General features: G+C 34.4%; 1 pseudogene; it reads right to left on the reverse strand.

The window, feature by feature from the left end:
* Positions 1-9,381: 9,381 nt before the first annotated feature.
* On the reverse strand, positions 9,382-10,311 carry LOC105097316 (lipid scramblase CLPTM1L-like; annotated as a pseudogene).
* Positions 10,312-11,117: the final 806 nt, after the last annotated feature.

Raw genomic sequence — 11,117 nt, forward strand, 5'->3', positions numbered from 1 at the left:
ATCTATCTATCTATCTATCTATCTATCTATCTATTTATCGTTTATCTTTCCTGTGTCTCCACTGTCTTCTTTATGCTTAGGTCATTGTTGGAAATGCAGGTAAGAATGACCTTCTCAGGGATCCAAATTGTTAACTTACTAGAAGCACCTACCCATTGATTCCTATCTACCCTTCACCAGTTGGATTAAAATCTGTTTAAGAGTGAATATTGAATCTTTATTGTGTTGATATCTGCCCTCCTCTCCACAGCAACTCCCACACCATTGACATTCACAACCCTGGCCTAGTTTTGCGATGACGTATGGAAAAGTTTAAAAACAGCACAAAGTGAAGCCATGCTATTGGAATTAATAGTTTATTTTATACACTTGATTCAATCATTTATATTAACCACATGATCTTCAGAACACCACATTTACTGATATATGTGTTCAGATAACCTATGCATTGCAGAAGAAAATTAAAATTGTTCATGCAAGATATAAGTATTGCAAATGCAAAATCATTTGGGTTACAAACAAGAAAATCAGTAAGCATTCATTCATTATTTTTTCTTCTCATGTTGATATATTTATGGAATGTTTGCTATGTACTTTTAATGATAACTTAGTTAATTTTGTTTTAAACAGATTATTTAATTAAATTCTCGGGTAAACCCTACGATGTAGCTAAGATTATTGCTACTGCACAACAGAAAATAAAAGAATGTGGAGTCAGATTAAACCAGATGCCAATTACCCAGTCACCCTTGTGTCCTCCACACAAATTATGCTTTAAAAAAGCCATTCATTCATGAAATGCATGAAATGTCATGCATTTTCAGTTCTTATGTTGAAATGCTTATTTTTGAAAAATTGAACTTTTGGCTTGCTACATATGGGCAGACAGTTTGCAAAAATAACATGTCAAGTGTCAGATTGTACCTATAGCCTAAAAAGGTGTGTCCAAACAGAAATTGTATAAGGTTTTGCTAATAACATAGTTACATACATTATATATTATTTAAACAATATTCTATAGGCTATGTGGCTTTAATAATTTTATACATTCCCCTTTATTGTTTAAAGATCATAAAAACATGCTATAACCCTGAAATGGTCAATTTGTCTCAGTTTATTTCTTTGATACTCAGTTGCAGAAGAACAATTCTAAGCCATCTGGCTGCTCAAAGAAAGTGAAAACTTGCATTTTATTTTGTGTTCTCTTTTGATAGCAAGCTTTGCTTTTTGGTTTATGAAGCATATTGGAGAATTTCAAGCAATGGATAATTGCAAATTACTAGTAACAGGTGCACAGACTATTTATTTACCAGTTTTATAATATAAAAATACATTAGGAAAATGGTTAAATTCTTTATCATTCAGTTATTCTCTCAAACAAGCACATTATCATGCTATTTTATGAGAGATAAAGGCATTATCTTCAGGTTATTTATTTAACAAGCCAAAGTATCTATGACGATGTGCAAGAATAAAAGCGATGACATGTATGCATAGTGTCGTGCCTGGTATAAAGTAAGGACTCTGGTGAGTAGAAGCTGCTCTATTTATGGTTATGATTCAAATTAACAAACTATAATGGATACTAAGTAATAAACACATATCCTGTAATGTATGTTAAAACTTGCTTTTTTGTTGGTTTTTATCTCCTCCTGCATCACCCAGACTCATCAGAAAAGAACATATAATTTTGGCTGTAATGTATTATACCTTCAAAAGCATTATTTATTAGGTATAATAGGAACTTATCCTGTACTTTATTGGATATTTTATTTCTTACTTTTTTCTTCTTAGTATATTTGAAAATTACTTTGCCAAGTGCTGCAGAAACGTTTGGGGGCTTTAAATGGAAATATGTTGAGTCTATACATACTGGTAACATAACAGGGCATCATCATTGGTTACTATGATTTTTTCTAACTGACTTAAAACTGATACTTTGTTTCCTGTGTATATTTTTCGCCAATGATTTCTCTTCTGATTCAAAAAAACCGAAACAAAACAAAAATAAAAAAACAAATCCTTGGGATGGTCTAGACTATAAAATGAGCACCCAGTTCTGACCTTATTTCCAGCTCTTCTCTCTCTTGCTCACTCTGTCCCAGCCAGATGGTCTCCTTTGATGTTGCTTAAACTTGTCACGTTTCAAGAATGTTTACACCTCAGTTCCTTTTTCCTGCTGGTATTTCCTTAGATAGTAACACTGAGGTCTTGCCTAATAATTTTATTTAAAAGTGCACTCATCCCTAATAGCATCTTTTCCACTATTCTGTTTTAGTTTCCTCCATGTAACTGATAAAACATGTATTTTATTTCACTCGTTATTGTGCTTATTATTTGTCTTCCCCCATGAGAATAAAAACTACATGAAGGTAACAATTTTTGGTCTTTTTAATTCACTTTAGGATTTCTAGTGCTTATGACTGTATATGACATTTAGTGAGTACTCTATGAATGGCTGGTAAATGAAAGAATATGTAAATGAATGGGTGAAAAAAATTATGAATGCATGGATATTGTCAGATTTTTAAATTACCTAATATTTAATGTGATAGAGAAATACTTTGTTTAAAATAGGACTTGATCTGGTTTTTTTGCATGAGGATCCATAAAGGTGCTTTCAAAATATTATTATTGAAAGTAGTTTTAAAATAATTAATTCCACTCAGCTATTGATTAATTTATCTGCAACATAGCAAATATCAATGGATTTATCAGAAAATTATGTTTTATCAAGATGTAATAACATTTTAAATAGTATATATTAAATGCATAATTATACATTAAATCTAGAACATTAACCAATTTTTCTACATTAATATTGCCCTGAGGTTTTGTGACCAATAGACTAAGCTCTCTTTCTCTGGTATCCATCCTCCAAGATGCCCGCATTGATCCCTGTGTCTTTGATATGTTCAAATCTTTGTGAGGTCCCCTCCCACGTTGTCACATACTTGGTCTGTGTAATCAACAGTGATGATCTGTCTCCCCTGAGATTAGGTTATACAGGGAATGGGAATTCCCTCCCTCCCTCTCTCTCTCTCTATCACTTGCTGAAGTTAATCACCATGTTCTTAGCAGCTCTAAGGAGAGGCTCTCTTGAAACATTCTTCAGTTCCAGTCAAGCCCTCAGATGACTTAAAAATCTTGTGCCAAAACCATCCAGCTACGTCAGTCTACTTAAAGACTACATAGATAAAAAAATTTTAAACCACTATATCGTGAGAATGTGTTATGCAGCAATGGGTGATTAGTATAAATATTGGTATACTATGATTAGTATACTATGGTATTATAGTATACTATAACATACATGCAAAGAATAATATCCCTTTCTGTGATAGGCTAACGTTGAAAATAAAAGCTTTCCAGTATTGCATATAGTTGAAATCTAGAATCATTTACATAGACTTTATTTATAGTTTTTTATAGATATAAAACAATAATGCTTATTTGTCCCATTCATATTTTAGAGGAAACATTTATCAGTGCAATAATACACCTTGTCAGATGATTCTTAAAATACTCTCCATAAACCTGAGAGGGACGGATGATAAAATTAAATCATAAATAGAGTTGATCTTCATTATTCATTGGTTTCATGTTTGTGAATTCACCTACTTGATAACATGTATTTTTAACCTGAAAATCAATACTTGTGTGGTACTTTTGTGGTCAACAGAGGACATGTTTAGAGTGGGGAAATGTTTTAGTCTCCCTGCGCTCAAATGGCCAGCTGAGGTCAAACAAGGAGGCATTCTGTCCTCTTGTTTCAGCTTTCACACTATGTAAAGTCTCTTTTTTCTGGTCTGTTTAGTGCCGCATTTCTCACATTTTGTGCTTTGTGTTGGTGATTTCGCTGTTTAAAATGGCGCTGGATAGTAGTGCTGGAGTCCTGTACGGTGTTTCCAAAAACAAGGCTGTGATGTGCCTTACAGAGAAAATATGTATCTTTAAATCCAGGTACCCTTAAACAGAAACACACAGTACAAGGTTATGTATTAACCAATTATGAAAATGTTGCCCTGTGTTTCCCTAGAGCAAGTGGTTCGGCATTTGTAGCAGTTTCATGCACTATAACTAATGTCAATAATGAGAACTGACTTATCAGTTTTGATTTAATGTAATAGCAAATGTAGACACAGCCTAAATTTTTCACACAATATTCTCACAAAAGCTACTGATTCTTTGCTCATATATAAAATATCTATAGGATATATATTACGATTTTTGAAGAGATAGTATAAAAACTATTATTTGAGATTATTACTTCAAGGAAACAAAAAAGTGTTCATGTTCTATGGTTCTTAACTAAGACTGAAAAGCTTTGAAATGCCTTTTACCTAGATATAATATTTTTGTTAAACTTAGGATATCACAAATTTATTTTAATTAAAATAATTTTAAACCTTGTGTACAGTAAAAATATAGATGAAGAGATTACTCTTAAAACTATTCCCTTGAAATAAATATGAGCTACTTATTTCTAATTATATAAAAATTTGGTTTTATTATTTATGGAGATGTGTTTATATATGACCTTTTACTTCATTATTAATTTAGTGCATTTTAAACATGACTACCCAAAGAACTACCAAGCGTCCAAAGAATAACTACTTTTTGGAATAAACCACAAAAACAGAATAGAGATAGTGGAAATTTTCTGTCAGTGACGTTAAGATGAAAATAGTCATTTAATATTACAAAATGTTAGTAAACTTTTAGCTTTGAATTAGCTGCAATAACCAATACAAAATCTATTTTGAAGTCAGTGATCAGGAGTTTTTTGTTGTTGTGAACTGGCCAACTTTCCTATGACAAATTACCGATGATTTGGAGAAATGGTAATGAGGAAGGAAAAAAAAAAGAAATGGGATGGTTTGATGAAAGTTTGAGATCCTAAAACATTTCAAGATTGTAAAGCTTTAAGAAGTTTAGTAAGAAATGAGTGAGTTTCCATAAGAGGAACATGTGTTCATATTACCTCGTTTTTCCTAAGCACATTTCACTGCTGCTGCTTCCCGCCCCCCTCCCCCCCAATCACCATAATCCCCTAATCCCTCCCTCGGAGAGCAGTACAGAAAGGGCTTTGGCTCTTTTATCTTCTCATCATGACAGATCTTCAGGAAGTGTTGCTTGTCCTTATATTTTAAGTAAAACTTTTTATGCTTGAAGTTTTTTATTTTTTCCCTTCCTGATCACATTTCAAATTTATATTTTAGACCAAAATCTTGGGCTTTTTCCCCCTTAGCCTGCAAGTTTAATGAGTTATCCAAATTGAATGGGTTTTGTAGTACTAGGAAACTCCCATTGGGGCTTTTTGTAGCACCTATTTTAATAATTATAAAAATCCACAAGTGGTCTGTGTTAATTTGTGTGTAAATGTGGAGGAGAATGTGTGTCCTAAAATCATTTAAAAAAAAATTAATTTATTTAGTCAGTCCCTTAGGCACTGAGTCATTGATGTATTCATTTACAAATGGTCACTGCCAGGGGTTTTATTAGACATATGTTCCCAAACTACAAATAAGTATAGTTTAAAAATGTTTTGATTCTATTATTTTGCAAGCCAAGGAACAGAAATGTGTTACTTTATTGTTATGTCTATAATAAATAAGCTTATACAGAATATAGTTAAACATCAGAATGCTTAATTTCAATGTTCTAAGGTTAATATTTCATAATATGACATGTTCCCTCTAATTTGGTATCATTTAGTTATGACCATTATTGCATCCGGGAAACTAAACAAATTATTATTATTTCTTACATTTCTAAGAGTATATATGTAAAGATACCTTTAAAAGGTCTATTGATTTCTGTTTAGTGTAATGGACAGACTCTCAGGCAACCACCCATGGTCTCTGCCTCTCAGTATGCACGCCTTGGAGGGGGAGGACCTGTGACTTGCTGCTAATCAGTACAACACAGCAAGGATGATGGGCTGTCACTTCCGAGATTATGCTGCATTAGATGTGACTCCGTCTTGCTGGTCAACTTGATCTAAGGCTCTCTTTGCTGATGGATAAAGTAAGCTTCCATGGCAAGGCAGCCTCTAATTGCTGAGACAGTCCCCGGGATTCCAGCCTGTAAGAAGCTGGCCTCCTCCGTCATCCAGCTGCATGGAATAAATTCTGCCAACAACCTGAGTGAGCTTCAAAGTGGGTTCTTTCCCAGTGGAGGCTCCAGATGAGAACACAGCCTGGCTGACATCTTGAGTACGACCTTACGAGACACTAAGCAGATGACCCAGTTAAACCACGCCTAGACTTCTTACCACCGAAAGTCTAAGATAATAAAGAGATGCTATTCGAAGCCAGTGAGTCTGTGGTACTTTGTTAGTAATAGAAAACTAATTCAGTTTGAAAAATAAGTAAATACATGGAAGTTTGGAATGAAGAAAAATTATTTCCAAAGCTTCAGTTGTCAAGCTTAATGAAAACCAAAAATAAAATAAAGTAAAATAATAAAATAAAATAAAATGGTGTAGTAGAGTTGATTAGGTTGACATTTTCTCCATCTTTTTGTCTTTACAACTACATAATGGAAAAAGAGCAAATATGACAATTTCTAAAAACTGTTAACAGTGTTGGGTTTAAAAGAAAGGTTTAGAACATACACCAGCACTAACTCATTTATAATTTTCCACTTCAAAAAACAAAAAGCAAAAATATGAAACACAGAAATCAAGAGTTCTGAATTTGTCTTAAAAGTTTAAAACAAGGAAACAATAAATAACTCCAGGTTTGCATACAAACAATGCTCATTACGACATGTTTAGGTTACTTTTTAAGATGCAATTCCTGGGAAGGAGGGGTATAGCTCAGTGGTAAAGTACATGTTTAGCATCATGAAGTCCTGGGTTTAATCCCCAGTACCTCCATCAAAATAAATAAATAAACTTAATTACCTGCCCCTCCTCGATAAAAATCAGTATTTTCTGCATGAACTTTGAGTCATGATATAAATTATTTCAAAACGTCTTTATGACTGGATGATATAGCTATATGATACAAAATTTTAGTGAAAACATACACTTGGGTATCTGCCAGATTTCATTTAATGAATCAATATTAAAGTTGTCCTTTTACAGCTAGTTTCAAGCAAGTTAGTAAATCCATTCTTTGAAGAATATAAAATAGTTTGCCATTATTTTATTGACAACAGACATGGCCATAAGCAAGAATTACAGGGGAAATAATGTCTGTAGAACCAAACGGATGATTAAACTGCACGTTAATCAAATTCTGTAGGAGATAAAAACAGGAGCTTAAATGTTTTGATTTTATTCCAACATAAGACTGCCCTTGTGTTCCTCTGCTAGGAGGCAGTATAATGTAGTCATAAGAGCCAGGGCTGTAAGTGTGACAGCTTAGTTTGGATCTGGGGTTTCCTGATTCTCATGAGAAATCTTGGCTGTCACTTTTCTCAGGGGCTCAGTTTCCTGAGCAGCATGATGGGGTAATAAACGAGAGGATGGATTCCTGGGAATATTACATCATCCTTATACATATGCATATTTGGCATAATTCCTGACCCACAGTTCAATAACTCAGTGCATTATTGTTGTAGCTGTTTATATTACTGTTTTAATCTTCACTAAATGTATGCTCTAAGACTGAGTTACTTCAGATGACAACTAATATGATCAAGTAAATGACTCATTATTTCAATATTTAAAAACAAAAACAAAATAGTCTTCACTCCCCTCCTCAGAAAACGTTTGTGTGACTCTTAGTTTTCAGAACATTCCAAAAATGTACAGCATGATTCTCAGATTGAAGAAAATATAGTGTCAATATTTGAGGGGAAACTAAAAAAGTTTTTATATTCTTATTTACGTAGGTACCTCCCAATCCCCTGATTTTTTATGACTCCCAATCCCCTGAATTTTTTCTACTGTGAAACATATAAAGGTTTCTCGTATAACTGATGTATTGCAGTTGTATGTTCAGTTATTGATACTGCGCAGTGTAAAATTATTTTAACAAAATAAAGAAAATAAGGAAAACTGTATAGAATTATAAATCATGGGTTTGTAGGTTTAAAAGGCAAAACAGAACTTAAGAAATTTAACTGATGAATGAAAATCAGAGGGTAAGTTGGCATTTCTTCAAAGGAGGCCCATCGTCAATGCTAAAGCATCTTAATCTCCCATAGCACATTCAGCCCGAGTTTCATTTAAAGGCATTTCAATTTAATTTAAATTGGCTGAAACAATCAGATAGCCTTTTCTCTCCTAAATGACTTGCTTTTGCAATGGATATAAAAGCTATTAGCTTTTTTTTTTTTTAAAGCAGGTATGGGGTTTGAATATTTGTCTCTTGAGATACACACTGATTATTAATAAAGAGGTTGTGAAAATTGAACATGACTTTCAGCCAACACAGTAACACAGACTCTGCTAAGTGACAAGTGACATTAAGAGCCCTTGAGAGACAGGTCCCTGTCAGAGGAAGGAGATTCATGTTGGTGTAAAGGGAATAAAATATTTCCATTATAGGGAAGTTTAATTTCACTTCTTACCTGTAGATCACTGTAAACCAAAGTGAACTTGTTCAAGAGACTGTTTTGACATCTGATTTTGTTAAACTCTTGCCTGACCTCTCAGTCACCTAAAGAACTCCATGACAGTTTTCCATTTCCTTCAAATTCTTCAAAAGCTTCTTGTCGAGTTTTAAGCTTCAGTCTGTCTCGTAATGATGACATAAATACATCCATGTTGATTATCAGTCTATTTTCTTTATGATAAAACCCTCGAACTCCACAATAAGTTGATTTCACACTCAAATGTCACACTTTGGACCTTGCCATAGTTCAAAATTGCTGCATCTCTCAAATCCCCCATTTAATCATGAATTGCTGTCTTTCAGTCTTTCTTGTAACAGCTCCTTTGTTCTCTTCTTAAATGCTTGGTCTTTCTGCCCTTCACGCCAGTTTCCCTGATTAGATGATCTCCAACTCACTTAAGATAACAAGTTAGACATTTTATAATGCATTTGCCTATTGAATTCTTTAACCCACCACAAATTCCCTGCTATTTTGCATTGTCATCCCTGAAAGACACCAACCAATGTGAGTTGGCTCCTTAAGAATAAAAGCCGACAGATCGACAATGAGGAATTTCAAGCTGTGCAGGTAAATGCCTTCCAGGGTAGAGGGAACACTGATTTTATCATGTGATTTACAAAAGCTGGGGTAACATAAAGAGAAGACCAACAGCCTACTCCAGGCATTGACAGAGCAGATGATTAACCAAAAATACCAACTTCTATACTTGATGTGCAAGAGCAAATAAACAGCACCTCAGGTACAGACAGGGAAGCAAGACAAGTATTTTACAGATCTCAAGTCTCTCTGAAGAACAGTCATTTACTGTCTCTAGTTAAGTTGCTGCTCAATGCCTGAATCAGGATAAAGACTGGCAGATATCTCTGCTTGTCCAGAAGGAAAAGTAGTGGAAATAGCTCTGAAGTAGAACCAAATCACCGCGTTGGTGAACATTCCAATCATGCTCTGGTCTTTCTTCCAGAAATTGATGTCATTTTTTAAATGTCAGGAAATCAAAAAGAAGAGGAAATGCAGCGACAAAGAAGGTCAAAGCTAAGAAGTACAAGTTGATATCATCTGCAAAAATTCTTTTCACCTCACTAGCAATTTTCTTTGAAAATCCGATTTGCTGCAGGGAGTGCGCGGCACCCTGCATGTGAATCCAAGTGGGGAGGGTCTCCCGTGTGAGATCTCGTCCTCGGAGATTGTGAGCTCAATGGTAGCATGATCTGTGATCATCAAGTTCTTCACTTCATTACTCAGCTGATCTAGGAACAGAATGGGAAAGTCACATACATCTTTTTCCCAACTGGATCATCTTAATAAATCCATGCCCATCAGCAAGAAGAGAGGACCCATCAAAAACAAAGTCATCTGCCATCACGTTCAGTGTCATCCTCATCCTCCAATGAAAAACAGGTTCATTCAAGGTATTTCTCTGCTTCTTTTCAGCTTCCATTTGCTGAACAGCATCTTCCCCAAAGAGAAGATTGATTTCTTTGGCTTTTGGGACCACGTAGGTGGTAGGAGAATTTAAGGGGTGCACCTGTTTGCCATCATACCAAGGTAAAATTCCAATATGATGGAGAAAAAGGTAGGCATATCGCATCCTGTTATTTCTTTGTGTGTGTGTGTTTCAGAAATATTAACTGTCCTATCAAACTTGAACTCCACATCAAAGGTCCTGCTGGACTGGGCTCGGGCAGGAGGAAGATCGTCTCCGGGAGGAGTGTGGGGCGCTCTCTTTATATGTAGTAACATTTTTCATTTTTGCACCCACGATGCCTGATATTAATGCAGCCATTCCAGTTTTCTTGTGGTTGATCTTTATAGGTTATAACAATTTTTGTCCTTTTACTTCCAATCTATTTGTGTCTTTGAAACAGAGTGGGTCTCCTGTGGACAAACTATACTTGGCACATATTCCCTCACCCGCTAGTGTAACAATCACTGTCCTTTAATTGGATTGTTTAATCCATTCCAGTTAATGTCATTACTGATACAGCTGGATCTACACCTGCCACTTTCCATTTTGCTTCCTCTATACCCCATATCTATATTTTTCTATTTCTCCTTTACTGCTTTCTTTTGCATTTAGTGACTGTTTTCTAACTTAGTGTTTTAACTTTGTTAATGATTTTTCACATTTTTTAGTTGTGGTAGGGTTTACCATATAAATTTTAATTTATTCAAATTATCTGCATATCAATACTAACTTAATTCTAGCAATGTATACAAATGTTACTCCCATGTAGGTCTATTCTCGTTCCCTCTTCTGTGGTGTTCTTTCTATACCTGTTGTATCAATTAATATTACAACCTAATAATTAATTGTTCTAATTATTACTTTACAATCTGTTGTCATTTCCTTTGCTTTGCTTCCACTCGCTTCTTTTGTGCTTTTATTTTCAAATATAATACACATATATTGCGTTTTATGTGTTAAAGGCCCAATAATACTTCATATGCATATTATTTTATATTATTGCTTTTTGAATCAGTTAAGATTAGAAATGAGAAAACACCCTAAGTGTGCTTTAGTTTCACCAAATAAATTTGGGAAAGCG

This window comes from Camelus dromedarius, chromosome 21, assembly GCF_036321535.1.
Source record: "Camelus dromedarius isolate mCamDro1 chromosome 21, mCamDro1.pat, whole genome shotgun sequence".
NCBI lineage: Eukaryota > Metazoa > Chordata > Mammalia > Artiodactyla > Camelidae > Camelus > Camelus dromedarius.